A 14,313-nucleotide genomic window follows, 5' to 3' on the forward strand; every position below is an offset into this window, starting at 1 on the left:
TAACACCCAGTGCGGACTTGACCCCCTTCCTGTGACCTGGGCCCACCTTTCAGCCCCTTCCCCATGCACACAGGGCTCCCACGGCACCCAACCGTTTGTTCACGGAACACATTGCAGACCCAGCTACAGTCCTTAAAGCCCAAGACAGCAACTCCTTTGCCAGGGACACTCCTTCCCTTCACAAAGCTTCTCTGACCTCCTGCGTTACCAGAGGGCAAGAGCAGACTTTATATTTTTGCCTCCCCTCTAGTGGAAGAATCACGTGCCCCCCATCTCTGCATCCCAGCATCTTTTCCGACACCTGCCCCAGAGCAGGGCTCACTGTCAGAAGAACGGTTAGAAGAGCAACAAGAAAAAGGGTGAGAATCCAAGCAAGTGGGCGCAAACCCCCTGCGATGGACTGCCTTCTCTATCTCGGGCGCACCCTTCATCCCCGCTGCCCCCGCCCTTCTGTCTCCCCGGAATCTTGACACGAGCTGACCCCTGCCCTTGTCTGGAGTCCTCTCGCTGCTCCCCACATGGACACAGTGCCTGTATTTGTCAGCGTCTGTCACGTGCTGTGCCCTCTCCACGGGGAATCACTACGGACCACAGCTCAGAATCCTTTGTCATCAGGGCCCCCTAGCACCCCCTGCCTCTATTATAGTCAGTGACCCCACAGCAGTGGTTCCCAAACTGGAGTGTGCCTCAGAACCCCCCGGGGGCTTGTAAGAACAGGCTGTTGGATCCCATGCCCAGAGTTGCTGACTCTGTAGGTCTGGGGGGCCCCTTGAGGCTGCATTTCTAACAAGGTCCAAGGTGATGTCGGTGCTGCTGGCCCAGACCACACTCTGAGAACCACAGGCAGGCTGTGACGGGGAGCTGCCTCACTGATGGACATAAGTAAGTTTTACCACTTCCCTGGCCCGAGCAGCAGGGACCCTTCCGTGCCAGGTGTGCAGAGAGGAACCGAATACAGGAGCTGGACAGATAGCACGCTGGGGTCTCCAGCAGGGTCGCCCCACTCAATCTCTCACACCCTTCCCCATCGGGGCCCGTCCTCTCGGATCTGCCACCTTGTGTTTTCATTACATGGGAGTCCAGGGGCCCATCCCACAAGAAACCAAACCACAACCCTGCCCGAGGAACTCCTGTCTTGGCCCAGACCCCTACGTGGCGCCCTGGCCCCCGTCTGCCCGTCTCGTGGGCTGGGGCCTCACTTCCTGAATTCAGTCATGCTGCCCTGTGGGTACTTGACTTCCCAGCTCCGCGGGCCCCACGGCCTCACACCAGACAGTCTCGCACTTTTGTCCACTTAAGAGTAGCGATGCTATTTTCGTCCTTGTCCGAAGGTGGGAAATAAACTGTCCTGGTCTCACAGGGTTCCGATTCCCAACTCTTCCTGCCTGTAAAGTTCTGGAAGGAGATTCCTCACCACTAATAGGCTGGTTTTCTCCCCAGTTAGACTTCCTTGGAGTAAGCGGCTGCTCTCAGGGGCAACACATCAGGGTGTTCCTTTCCTTGACACCCTCCCAAAAGGTCACCTCACACTGCTGTGTCCTCAAGTGACAGTCACTGCTCCTCTGGCGTTGGCCCTCTCCACAGGGCTCTCTCCTCCCAGGTTTCAGTCATTGTTTTGTACCACTTCCTACAGGTGGTGACAGTGAGGCCATTACTCCGGATACCGGCACTGTCATTTATGGTTCTCTGTCTCCCATCCTTTCTAAACAGTCTTTGTGTGAATAAATGCTCCTATTTTGACTATGCCATCTGTTTCCTGATGGGACCATGATGGATACAGCCCACAAACCAGGTTTCTTCACCAGACGCTACATGCTGCCATTTGTTTCATCACCAGACCGGGGAGAGAATCACTCTGCAGTGAAGGACAAGGAGTGGTTAGGAACACGAGCTTTTGTAAGGTTCCACACACACGCCTGTCAGCAGGATTTGAAGCCTGTTTCTTTGCAGTCATGCTGCGTCTTCTTGAGGACACTGCAGGACCTTATGATGCTCTGCCCACTTAGACTTCAGATAATGTGGCCTTACAGTTTCCCAAAGACCAGACAAGGCAAGGAGTGACGCCCATGCAAGGGCTCGGATGGGCCTTCCATAGAAAAGCAGGAGGAGGGTACGAAAACTCAACTAACAGAGACGCCTGGAGCTCCGCTGCTGTCATTCATTTCACACGTTTCTCAGAATTGTGGTTGGCAAGGAAAGAGTTCGTCTGGCCAGGGGAGCATGTATAATTTTTTGCAAAATATTATTTAGCACCTATTATTTGCTAAATACTAATGGCAAGGGTTTTGTTTACTTCAAACATAAATAGGGTTGCAGAAAAGAGAGCTCAGATCTTGTCCCAGCCACCACCACACCCAGAACGCCACTACGGAAAATGAAATCTCTAAACTCACTCAAGTGAAAATCTGAGATCTCGTATCCAGTCCTCACCCAGGAAGTTTTTATCTTCTGAAAGGTGTGCATCGCAAAGAGCTACTTTTATTACTGCAGGGCACAGGTTGCTAAACTCTCCTTTTAGAGAATTCAGAGCTGTTTCCCGGATGTAATACCACAGTCAGCATTTCTTATCTTCATAGCCCTGTGTCAACAGGATTGCTATCTTCGAGAGCTCAAGTGCAGAAGTAGTGTTCACGTTGAGCCTTAAGTCTGAATTCAGATTTCAATCGTCACGAGATTCTGTTTACTTCGTTACAACTGTGTCTGTCATTGGTATTCCGATAGCAAAACTAACCAGCACATTCGAGTGGTCCGGTGTTTCCAGCATCATTCCTGGGTCACTTGGATTTACCTACTGATCAGAGTAGAGTGGCCTGGAATCAGGCTTGCCAGGTAGTGAGCTTCATTGGTACCCGGCACATGGTAATCACTGAGTCAGTGCTGGCTCTTACGGTTATTCTAAGCCAGCCACGCTTCTGCCTTCCTTTTGGCTAAAGGATTGAATGAAATAAGAGTGCATCACAAATGCCTATGATTACTGACCTGGGGGACGGCAGGGAAGACCAAGAAAGACACTCTATTACTTCCCACCACTTAGCGAAATCTCTTCACAAAGGTTCATAGTTCCCACTATTTAACGAAGCACGTTCTATATTTCGAACCATTTAGAGACAGAAACCCTACCTTTAACGTTTTATTACACAGAAATTAATAACTCCCTCAGCAACATGATGGGTGTAAAGACCGCATTTCTAGAACCTGGACTTGAGAGGGGAAGAAGGAGGCATTTTGTTCAAGTCTACGAGAGACGCTCTCACCGGCAGACGGGGAGGAAACTGTTCCCTCTTGTGACTCAGTGAGACTGAGGGAAGGATTGCAGTCCTGCTCCGTGTGTTAGGGATGGTCTCTCTGCAGCTGCACGGTGTGGCAGGCAGAGCAGCGGTCCCTCAAAGACGTTCCATGTCCTATCCCCGGAACTCGTGGATCTGTCACCTTCCACGGTGAAAGGGACTTTGCAGATGAGATTAAGTTAAAGGCCTTGAGATGGGGCGTTTACCCTGCATTATCCGGGTGGCCCCAGTGTAATCACAAGGGTCCTCAAAAGTGTCAAAGGAGGAGATGTGAAGAAGAAAGCAAGGGTTGGAGTGACGGTAATTACTGGAAGGCCACCGCGAGCCGAGGAATGCGGTGGCCTCTAGAAGCTGGAAATGACAAGGAAATGGATTCTCCCTGGAGCCTCCAGAAGGAATGCAGCCCTGCCTACACCTGGTTTCAGCCCATAAGCCCCACGCCTCTGACCTCCAGAGCTGTAAGATTATAAATGGGTGTCATGTTAAGCCACAAAGTTTGTGGTAATTTGTTACAGCAGCAGTAGAGAAGAGCACGTGGGTTTGCCTCAAGCTCTGTAAAGCAGGTCTCGATCACTATGTACACAGAACTAAGACTCAAACTTCCCAGCAAATCTTATCTGCCAGCAAACACCCTTCTTATAATGTTTTTTCCTTAGCTACATTTTCTACCTGGGGGCCTAGAAGTCCACACCTGGCACCGGCCTTTTCGATGGAATGTGGCAGAATCTGTCACTTGCTCTGCTGCCTTCTGCGGATCGCTGACTCTTCATCGCCCGTCTCTAAAGTGGGCATGCTTCCTTCCAGGGGTGCTGTAGGGAATGAGGTGGCCTGAAAATGGCTTCACAAACCAGGAGTAAAACGAGTTAAGTTGAGCCTGGTTCTTTTAGACCATGCATGTGCCTCACAGAGTGGGTCCCATTAGACCCCCAAGGAATGCAATGGCCTCTGCTAGCATACACTTGCAGAAGTGGTGTGTGAGTTAAGCGAAGAAGTCCCCTCTCGATATTACCCCTGCATCTAGTAGGTGGAAGGACACCGGCCTTGGGACTCAGGAGGTTGAAGCTCAGCTTAGAGACCTTCTCTCTAGCCATGTGGCTTTGTTCAAAGTACTTAACCACTGGACCTCCATTCCTTCATGCAGATATGCTAACACCTTCTTTGCACATTGGTTAATAAGATGGAATCTACATTAATAAAATGAGGTTTGTTATTTACTGCATCCCGTGAAGACAGCTGGGTAGTGTGGATGGATGTTTGGAATGGACTGACTCAAAATATGGACAAGAATTTACCGTGGGAAGCCCTGGTAGGGGTGAGAAATTGGTCCTCAAAGAAAGAAGCCATCCCCTCCAGAGGTGCTCACATTGACCAAAAGCAGAGGGTCCTGATGACATCACCCTGGGAAATCAGGCCTCCGGGATTATGAAGTTTTGGACGGAGAAAAGTCAGTCTTCTCAAATACAAGCCATGTGGCAAGCACCGATGTTCACTCAAGCTGCTTTTCAAACGGGCAGCACTATCGTGTGTGTGGCACGCAGGAAGCTATAGGGATTTAAGGATCATCTTTAATTCTCCAGTGCAGTGGTTCTCAAAGCGTGGTCCCTGGACCAGCAGTAGCAGCAGCGCCTGGGAACTCCCAGAAATGCAAATTCTCAGGTCTATCCCAGACTGACCAATCAGAAACTCCGAGGGTGGGGCCCAGCTGTCTGCACATTATCAAACCCTCTGGTGATGCAGATGCAGTACAGTCTGGGAGCTACTCACTGCTCCAGATGCTAAGGAGCCATAAAGGAAAGGGCCTGGTATGAAGGCATGCGAACTAGGTGGCAGCTCGCGTCCAGGCCATCAGCTCCTATGGTGTGATTCTGGCCTCTGCTCCTCATTCCCACTTGCTGAGCTCCGTTCATCCGTCACCAGGACCACTGCAACAAGCGGATGCCTTGCCTCACCTTTCCTGTCTCCCATCACCCCACTGACCTGAGCTTCCCCAGATGGAGCATTTCAGACCTTGCTGACTCTCTGCTACCTGTAAGGTCAGACCTGCTGCTCGGCACAGCATTCCAAGCCCTTGGGGATCTGACTTCCATCCTCCTCCACGCCAGCAGTCGAGCCAAAGGACTTCTAATTCTCTCTCCATGCCAGTCTCCTTCATAACGTCTTCCACCATTAGGGCATTTAGCACTTCACCTCCCTCCTAGGACTCCCAAATACTCCCTCCCTCCTTAGATCTCTTTAGCTTCTTTATAACTGCCCCTGACAGAGCGAGTTGTTCTGGATTCCGAAAAATGTTACAGAGCCTCACGTATCACATGATCTCTCTCTCTCTCTCTCTCTTTTTTTTTTTTTGAGAAAATAAAGTGTGTGCCACTTCAAAAAGAGCCCAGCAGGATATGCACCAACTGTAACTGTGATTGATCTGAGGCGAGGCCACAGGGGGCCTGGGGGGAGGAAGGAGCTGTGCCCTACGCTGCACACTTGGTTTGATTTTGTTTCAAACTTGATCAACCCTGATCAAGCAGTGAGAAGTGCTTTCCTTCCTGAATCGGGCTATCCCACAATGTGGTCAGGTTAGCTTCAGAAGAAGTTCCGTGCCTGTAACCCACAGCCCTTGTTTCTGGGGTGGCTTTTCTTGAGGCCATTTCTTGACCGGTTTGAGGATTTTTTTTCTTACTTGAATATTTTGCCACATTTCCCACCCTCAGGGGCCCTGCTGGTCCATATGTGCTGGTACACATTAGAAAGTGGTGTCCTTCAGGCCGGATGCTGCCCCGAGAGGCGTGGCTTGACAAGTGGACAGCAGCTTGGTTCCAACAGGAAAGGATGTCCCTGGGTGGACACATTGCTTGGCATGGAGCATGGGCTGCATTCCAGCTCCCCAGGGCCCTCCTGCTGGGGCCTCCATACATGGTACAGCCTGCACACCTCTGGGCAGTGGCCTTGCCTGTCCTTCAATTTTTTCTTTTATAGAAATAGCCTCTTTTCCACAATTACCTTCTTCCCCACTAAGAGAGAATGTATTTTTCCTCTGATACAGGGACAAATAGCTACAGAAACATAGAATGCATGGATGTACGGTTTCTAGAACGCCACTTTAATCAAGCTACTGGTTGTCTTGCCTGCACCACTGCTGGAAGTAAATGAGTGACCAATCCTTTGAGAACTAAGAATGTCAACTAAACCCTAATAACATGAAGCTACTTTAGAAATACAGGGAAACTAGTGCTAATGGGGCAGTACAGGTTTTATTAAGTGGATTGGCATGAAGCCATTGCAGGGAACGGCTCAGCCCTGGAGCGCTGGCGACCTTGTATCCACACAGGCCACATGGGCAAAGGTGTGAGCCCAGCTAATGAGGCGTGGGGCTGTCTGTCCAGGCCCCGGAGAAGACAGACACAGGATATAAAACCACTTAGCTACAGTCTGGAGTTGGCTCCTCAGCAACGGGTCGCTCACACTGTGTGTTTCCGTGAGCAGCCCTGTTGTTTCAGCATCAGCCTTTTCGTTGTGGGGATGGGGACCACAGGGAGCCGACACTTTGGCTAGTCTTCCTTTGCTGTCTCTGTGAGTAACAAAGGGCCTCGTTGTATCTTTAACCACCCAGCCGCCAGGCCTTGTCCTGTGTGTGTCTGACAGCCATGCTTTCTCCTTTCTTTACGCCACCTGCTCCCTCAGCTTGGGCCCCACTGGGCAGGACTGAGGGAGGCAGCTGTTGGTCAGTGCATTAGTTTGCCGGGGCCGCCATAACAACGTTCCACAAACAGAGTGGTTTAAAAGAACAGAAATTTATCGTCTCACAGTTCTGGAGGCTGGAAGTCCAAGATCAAGGTGTGGGCAGAGTTGGTTCCTTCTGAGGGCTATGAGGGAGACTCTGTTCCATGCCACTCCCTTAGCTTCTGCTGGTTTACTGGCAATCTTTGACTTTCTTTGCCTCATAGAAGCATCACCCCAATCTCTGCCTTCATCTTCACATGGTCTTCCCTCTGTGTGTGTGTGTCTAAATTTCCCCCTCTTATAAGGACACCAGTTACATTGGGTTAGGGGCCCTCTACTCCAGTATGACCTCCTCTGAACTAGTTACATCTACAATGACCCTATTTCCAAATAAGGTCCCATTCTGAGGTACCGAGGGTAGGACTTCAGCCTATGAATTTGAGGGGACACAAACCATAGCAATCAGAGAGCATCTGTGGTGCACAAGCTATTGCTGGAGGTTACAGATAGTCTCCTGCCTTTTGAAGATTTCTACAGATGACTTTCTAAAGTCATAGGCATAAGAGGCCTGAGACGGCCGCCTCTGATGGTTTTATAAATCACCTATGACTTTTAGCATCTTGTTTCCATAACTACAGATGTGAATCACTGACGGCCATTCCTGTTCTCCTTCAGAAAGAAATGATCTCTGCGGCCCCAGGATCCAAGTACCTTTGGACGTGCTCAGAGATCGCTTACTCCTCAATTGCATGGCAAGGGCGGCCAGGCCAGAGGGTGCGACAGAGTTACCGTGAAGTCAGCTGTTATGCACAATAGAAAGATCCAGGGACAGTCCTAAGTTCTGTCTCAGGCGTAGGCAGGGCTTGCTTACTCAGGGGAGATGATTTTACTGGGTGTTAGGAAGGCAACCCTTGCTCTCCAAGTTATTTCCTTTATCTACAGCTGGACATTCTTTTATTCTAGAAGTCTATCCTGAACTTAGAGTGAGGTTTGCTTTACATGCTATGACTGCTGAGAGTGAATAAGCAAATACAGTCATCCCCCCTTATTTGTAGTTTCTCTTTCCTTGGTTTCAGTTACCTGCGGTCAACCATGGTTCGAAAATATTAAATGGAAAATTCCAGAAATAAACAATTCATAAGTTTTATATTGTGCACTGTTCTGAGCGGCGTGATGAAATCTCAGGCCATCCTGCTTCACCCTGCCTGGGGCATGAACCATCGCCTTGTCCAGCGAGTCCATGCTGTATACACTACCCACCCATTAGTCACTTAGTAGCCATCTGGGTTATCAGATGGACTGTCACGGCATCACGGTGCTGGTGGTCAAGTGACCCTTACTTTACTTAAAATGGCCCCATGGAGGCATTCTATCACCTCACATCATCACAAGAAAAAGAAGGGTGAGTTGAGCACCAAGAAGATATTTTGAGAGACCACATTCACATAACTTTTATTACAGTATATTGTTATAATTTTTCTATTTTTATCATTAGTTATTCTTGTTAATGTCTTACTGTGCCTAATTTATAAATTAAGCTTTATCACAGGTATGTACGTACAGTCATGCATCGCTTAATGAAGGGGATATGTTCTGAGAAACGCGTCCTTAGGAGATTCATTACTGTGTGAACATCACAGAGTGCACTCACACAAACCTGGATGGCGTGGCCTACTACACACCAGGGCTCTATGGTACTAATCTTACGGGGCCACTGTCGTACATGTGGTCCATCGTTGACCCAAACGTTATTATCTTGCACATGACTGTACAGGAAAAAACATATAGGGTTTGGTACTATTCATGGTTTCAGGCATCCACTGGGAATATTGGGATTATCCCCTGCGGATACTGTACATTCACAGGTTGCAGAGAAGACAGATCAATCTTCAGAGCAGGCTCCAGCAGGAAATAAGAGGAGAGCACGTGAGGGGAAGCCGCCATCAGCCTCCCGGACAGCACCCTGCCCCACAGCAAACTGCACACCTGAACAGGCAACAGAAACAAGTCTCTCAGCATCAGCCCTGATAACACTGTGTATTGTCAAAGGAGAAAGCAATGCCAAAGGCACACAAGCGTCACTAAATCAAAAGGAACCAATCTCTTGGTCTTTTAGGGGATTTGTTTAGGAGACAATTAAGTTAGAGACCCTAAATTTTAGACACAGATTTTTTCACTCTTAGATGTTAAATCATGACTAGAAAAAATGCTTTATGATGCTGGTAAGTGCGAAGGTAGGCTACAAAACTATGTAGAGAACGCACATTTTCCTCCAGTTGATATTTAGCTTGTACATGCCTCATTCCTATCATGAGAATATCTATAAGAAATTTCCAGAAGTAGAATGCTGGTAAAGTATTATGTCTATTTTAAATTTTGTTAGCTATCGCCTAACAAATCTCCATAGAAGTTTTAGGTGACTTAATTTTTCCAGTCTTATAATTTTAGAATGAGCATGATTAGAGGAAACAGCTATAAAAAAAAAAGAGAGAAAAGTTAAACACTATTCATTGTTAAAGGCTGCCTGAGAACTTATCCACAGATCCATAGCATAGGACCAACAAAGTAGGAGCATAATTTTTAGAATTAATTTGAGATCAATTACCTGTGTCTACAACATCACTGAGAGTATTTCTGATTCACCTAATATTATATATGCGGGGTGTTCAAACAGATTCTGTTTAGAACTGATCAGAGCTGTGACCAGAAAATCCATCTTTCTCACTGAGGTAAGATATTAGTCACCAAACATAGTGCCGAAACTGAGGATGCAGGTCACAATAGCGCCACCTTTACACACTAAGAATATTTTCTAGCTAAAGTTATGTAAAAGTGATGTACGTATTCCAGAGAGAACATTTTCTACTACCACATGTACTGGGTTAAGTAGTGTCTCCCCAAACTCATGTCCTTCCTAGAATCTCAGAATGTGACCTTATTTGGAAATGGGGTCACTGCAGATGTAATGAGATGAGGTCATACTGGAGTAGGGTGGGCCCCTAATCCAATGACTGGTGTCCTTATAATAAGACAGCCATGTGAAGACAGGCACACAGAGCAGAGAGGATAAGAAGACACACAGCGAGAGGATAGTCATGTGACAGCAGAGGCAGAGCTCGGAGTGACATGTCCACAAGTCAAGGAGTGTCGAAGATTGCCGGCAACACCGGAAGCTAAGAGAAAGGCAGGGACATCCTCTCCCCTAGCACCTTCAGAGGGAGCACAGCCCTGCCAACACCTGGATTTTGGACTTCCAGCCTCCGGAATTATGACAGAATACATTTCTGTTGTTTTAAATGACCAAGCTTGTGACACTTTTGTCAAAAAAGTATCTTGTTCACCATGCGAAACGAATATACCATGTGAGCTAATGTGTTTTGACTGAATGGGAAAAAGGTTTGCTCCCCCAAGAACATCTCAACGTACCTCCAGATATGTCCTAATAGAGCTGTAGTAAAATCTTGCCACTCGAGGCAGATGGTAGAAGTTTTAAATGCTTAGTTGGAGAACTTTCAATGGGCCTTCTTATGTGAGCACATTTTGTGAATGTTCCAGTCTGAAGTCTGATCCTTGAGCCAAATTTTCCTTTGGGCACGTGCTCAGTTTCACGTATCCCCACCCACTCGCTGGAGGACCCAACCCTCTCCCACAAGAAGCTCCCTTCAGCAGCCCAGTGGCGGCCTTGGCTGGTTTCCAGACTTGGAGGAACCAGACCTCCCTCCTTCTTGAGGCGAGTCTGTGGACAATCCTCTCCTGTCCCCTTGGCCCTGGTACTTTCCCGCTGTTGATACTGTCCTTTAACTTGGCACTGCCTGTGGACGGTGGCTGCACTTGTGCAGAATCCTGACAGTGAGGGCGGCGGCGAGCAGAGACACGTGTGACACAGCCCCATTCACATCAACCCCAAGCGATCCCCTGTCCACTTTTCTCAGTGATGTACTTCTGGTCTCTGAATCCAAAGGACAAAGTTACAAAATAGCCATTCCCTGGCTCTTTATGTTGCAACCCCAGTATGATGAGTCACCGGTTCTCATTCACCTCCTGATAATGCTGTTCTTATTCTTTCACCATCATCGTGGAGGAATGTGGAATGGTCCTCAGATTCCACCCTTGTTTTTATTTCCTTATCAGCTCACCTGGGCCACCTACCCACTTTCTCTCCTGCCAGGGATGGAATCAAGATGCAATTGTGTCTGAGAGCTGTTGCTGCCCCAAGAAGTGGGACACAGCTGGCCTGGTAGTCTCTGCCCCAGGGTTTCATTCATCCCCCTCCTGTCATTAGCAGCTCTTCCCTGGAGAACAGATGGCTGTCCATCTCACTAGCGAACTTTCCTGGTAATTCAACTAGCCAATTGAGTAATCTCTCAATCCGTTCTTTGTTCTTCAGTAACTCAAAATTATTAATCAAAAAATCCAAGGAAACCAAAAATGGAATAATTCCACTCAGGACATTTTAGAGACGGGTGAAGGACTATGCAGAACTAAGATGGCAAATCCTCCAACTTTGACGAGACGCTGTCAGTCGCTGCTTCCGCTGGTCCCCCAATACGTTATTCACCTCAACCATAACTCAGGGTGGAAAAGTGTTCCTCATAGGCGTGAGTTCCCGCCGCTGAGGACGAGTTTCTTTAAGGCAGGACTATTTTAAACCTTCACATGGTAAATAAATACCTGCACAAAGAAGTGATTTAGGCCCACCCCCTGCCAGTCTGAGCTGGACCACATCAATTCAGCACTCCTGTTATTTTCTACCCTACATTCTTACCTTTGCAAGCTAATTTTCTAATTCTAGCTACTAACTTAGCCAGCTCTGGCGGTCTAGTGGTTAAGATTTGGCGCTCTATCTGCAGCAGCCCAGGTTGGTTTCCGGTCAGGGAACCACACCACCCATGTTTCCGTCTGTTGGTTGTCATACTCTGGCAGCTGCATGAGGCTGTGATGCTGAAACCTATGCCATCGGTATTTCAAATACCAGCAGGGTCCCCCATGGTGGACAGGTTTCAGTGGAACTTTCAGACCAAGAGAGACTAGGAAGAAGGACCTGGCCACCGACTTCTGAAAAAATTAGCCATGAAAACCCTATGACTAGCAGTGAAGCATTGTCTGATACAGCGCTGGAAGGTGAGATGGTGCAAAAAAACTGGGCAGGGTTCCGCTCTGCTGCTCTGCTCCATTCAGGGTCACTAGGAGCTGAAATTGACTTGATGGCACTAACAAGCTACTAAGTTACCCCAAACTTGATCATCATGGACAAGCCAGGGCCACACAAGGGCCAGACTGCACTAGATCTTTCTTGCCATTTTCTCATTTTTGGGGCACAGTAGTTGGACATGGGGGAGGGTCAAGAAAAAGACAGCCTGTCATTTAGAGTCATTTCGAGCAGTGGTTCTCAAAGTGTGGTCCTGGGACCAGCAGCAGCACCCGGGAACTTGTGTAAATGCAAACCCGTGAGCCCTGCCCCAGACCTACGGAAGCAGAGACTCTAGGGCTGGGGCCCGCAGCCTGTTAGAGCAAGCCCTCATCCAGGTGATCCTGATGCACACTGAAGTTTGAAGGCCACTGACTTAGAGTAATGGCAGCCCCAAAGAACCCAGTGTCAGAAGTTCTCTCTTCTTGCCGTCTGGGAGGAAGAAGCTTCTCCAAGGCTCAGATGCCCAAGGCGCCCTTTGGTGAGGAGCAGCCTCAGCTGCCAGCTGTACTCTTACAGCCTGTAGCAGGAATGCTGGCTTCCCTGGGCCTTCAGCACTGTCTTTTGGTTTACTCAAGAGCTTCTAGAAAGAGATGAGAATGTGGAAGGACTTTTAAATGGCCAGGTTTGTGGCACCTTCAAGGCTAGTCCATCATTTCATGCTCAGGCAGGAAGCTGACTTGACCAACTCATCAGAATGCCATAGGAGGCCAGCAAGAGGCTGAGATTTGGGGGGGCAGGATTATAATAAAGTGTGCTTCGTTAAGTGAATGAATTTCTCAAAACACCCTGGAGGCCCTGGCAGAGAGGGAGGCAGAGCTTGCTTCATAGAACTTGAAGCCTCCTCAGGATTAATTTTCAAAGTCAAATATGTGGCAAATGACAGAGCCGGACCTATGGTTTTCCGGGACAAAAGTACAGGAAGCAATTTGTGAGAGCAAGAACTTTAGTGTAATCTCTTGCTAAGCTCTGGGAAGGGGGTGGGATGGGGTGAGATGGGAGAGATCAAATACTTGAAATCTTCAGCAAAAGTTTTCCCAGCCCTACAAAGGCCTCAGAGCCGGCTCTCCAGTTACTTGAGAGGTTCTCGGCCATTTCAAGAACTGAGTCCTCACAACAGCCCTTGGGAAACTAGCCTTCTCTCCACCGCCGATTCTGATGAGCACACCCATGCTTTAAAGCCGCGTTCAGCAAACTATGGCTCACAAGCTAACAACAGTTTCTACAATTTTAAACGATCGAAAAACAATTTTTAAAGACTATTTTGTGACAAATGAAAATTAAATAAAATTCAAATTTCTGTGCCTAAATAAAGTTTTATTGGAACATAGCTCTGCCCATGCGTTTACATATTTGGACTGCAAGGGCACAGTTGAGTAGTTGCCACAGAGACTGTATGGCCGTCAAAGCCAAAAACACTTACTATCTGGCCCATTATAAGAAGGGTTTGCTGACCCATCTTTGAGGCAGAGGGTTTGCAGTTCACGATTCCAACCAGATACTGCCGCCGGGCCTAGTTGTCCAGAATTCACACCCAAAGCAACCTTTTATCCAGTTTATTCTTGTGGGATCTTGTTGCTTATGTTACTAACTCTAGTGAAGGCCTCGATGATACAGTTCCCACTCTCATCACACCCCTCACTGTCCTGTCCAGCCCTCACTTCTGCCCCTCCACTCCCACGGCCAGTGAAAGATCCCGGGCTGAAAAGTGGTTCCAATTCCACTTGGGATGAAATCAGCTCGACACAAACGTTTCTCTAAGAACCACTTCCTCACTTCTTTCCCTCCTGGCGTGTCCACCAAGTGTCCAAGTGTCCCCCTTCGGTCACTAGGGGATCTGAAACAATTCTGGAATAATCTAAGTGCCCAAGATCTGCTCTCAAGAGGGGAAGTTATTGCTACTTTTGTATCAAAACATTTTTCTAATTATTTGTTTCACTTACTAGCTAAACCTAGATACCGAAAATTTAGGATTTGAGTAAACATAAAACTGGGGTCTGAATATAAACTTTTTGTTGCTACTCATATGCCAATCTTAGCTGCAAATAAATAATAAATAAATAAATAAAATAAACCACTGAAGGACCAATTTGCAAACTGGAAAGAATCAATTCATCCAGGACTATA

The 14,313-nt window shown here is 48.0% G+C and overlaps 1 protein-coding gene across 1 annotated transcript in view; it reads right to left on the reverse strand.

Moving 5' to 3' along the window:
* The window catches only part of SLC15A1 (solute carrier family 15 member 1), a 45,912-nt gene that overhangs the window by 29,777 nt on the left and 1,822 nt on the right, over nucleotides 1-14,313 (reverse strand). The gene's annotated exons all lie outside the window — the stretch shown is intronic.

The sequence above is a fragment of the Equus asinus genome, chromosome 11, assembly GCF_041296235.1.
Source record: "Equus asinus isolate D_3611 breed Donkey chromosome 11, EquAss-T2T_v2, whole genome shotgun sequence".
In the NCBI taxonomy this organism is placed as follows: Eukaryota; Metazoa; Chordata; class Mammalia; order Perissodactyla; family Equidae; genus Equus; species Equus asinus.